This window comes from Elephantulus edwardii, unplaced genomic scaffold (assembly GCF_000299155.1).
Source record: "Elephantulus edwardii isolate Elephantulus edwardi_28Jun2011 unplaced genomic scaffold, EleEdw1.0 scaffold00122, whole genome shotgun sequence".
NCBI lineage: Eukaryota > Metazoa > Chordata > Mammalia > Macroscelidea > Macroscelididae > Elephantulus > Elephantulus edwardii.
The window spans coordinates 9,501,027-9,502,631 of NW_006399872.1; positions in this window are offsets into that span (position 1 = coordinate 9,501,027).

The following is a 1,605-nucleotide window of genomic DNA, read 5'->3' on the forward strand; positions in this document are numbered from 1 at the left end:
TTCCTTTCTATATAATGACTCAGTATATTCCTTCCATCTTCTTTTAATACTTCCTGGATCATTTAATATTCTGCCCAAAGCATCCTTGATTACAGCAAGACATCAATAGTTCTTTGGTCATTCTTATTCACTGTCCAGCTCCCTGACACAGCAAACAATTTTGAAGATCATGGAGTGGATCAGGCACACCTTAGTCTCTGGACTGATCATGTTACTCTTCAGTACTGTGCAGAGATCTCTGACAACAGATTTTCGTAACGCAATCTGTCTTTTGATTTCCTGATTGCTGGTTCCAGGATTGTTATTGCGGAGCCAAGTAAGCTGAAATTGTTAACAATTTCAATCTCTTCTCTATCTATGATGGTGCTGTCAACTAGCACAGTGCTGAGAATCTTTGTTTTCTTGATGTTGAGCTTCAATCCATATATAGTCCTTGACCTTTTGCAGCAAGTGCTTCAGGTCCTCCTCATTTTCAGCAAGCAAGGTTATGTCATCTGCATAATGCAAGATGTTGATTAATCCTGATTTCCACATTCCACCTCATAGAGTCCAGTCTCCTGAATGATCTGTTATGCACATAGATTCAAAAGGTTTGGAGACTGGGCACATTTCTGATGTAGTCCTTTTCTGTATTTTCACGTATTGTTTTAATGTTCTGTTCTGATAACTTCGTCCTGGTCCGGGTACAGGTTTTACATAAGCACAATCAAGTGTTCTGGGATTCCCATTCTTCTCAAGGTTAGCCATACTTTGTTGTGATCCACACAGCCAAATTCCTTTGCATAGGAAATTAAACAGAGATAAATATTCCTCTGGTACCCTCTACTTTCAATCAAGATCCGTCTGCCATTAGCAATGATGTCCCTAATGCCATAGCCTCTTCTAAACCCAGCTTGTGTTGCTGATAGTTCTCAGTGGATGAATTACTGTTCCAATTGTTTTTGAATGATACTTAGAAGATTTTGCTGGTGTATGATATTGTTCATTAATTTCCACACTGTCGGATCACCTTTATTGGAATGGGAATAAATATGGATCTCTTCCAGTCAGTTGGCCAGGTGGTTTTCCTCCAGATTTCTTGGTACAACCTAGTGAGTGTGTCCAACAGAGCATCTATTTGTTGAAATAGGTCTACTGGTATTCCACCAATTCCTGAGGACTTGTATTTTGCCAATTTTTTCAATGCAGCTTGAAATTCCTCCTTAATCACCATTGCCTCTTGATCATATGTTGTTTCATGAAATTCTTCTGTGTCCGTGACTCAAACAGGAGCGCAGGGACGCTAGCCTGGGGGCAGAGGCTCAGGTGCCACTGTGTTGAGGAGGACAGTGGTAGCTCAGTGACATAATGCGTGCCTTCCATGTTGGAGCCCTGGGTTCTATTTCTGACCTCAGGTGTAGTCACTGCCCGCCTGCCAGCGAAGAGTGTTTGAACTCAGCTGCATCCATGGAGTCCTCACAGGATGGAATGCAACCCTTGCCCTGTCCCTGGGATTAATTGTGGATCAGACCGCTGTGAGCCATAGGGGGTTGGGATTTTCACGGATTGATTTTGCAAGAGAGCTGGATAATGACTAAGGATGATGGAAGAAGAATTGATGCCTTT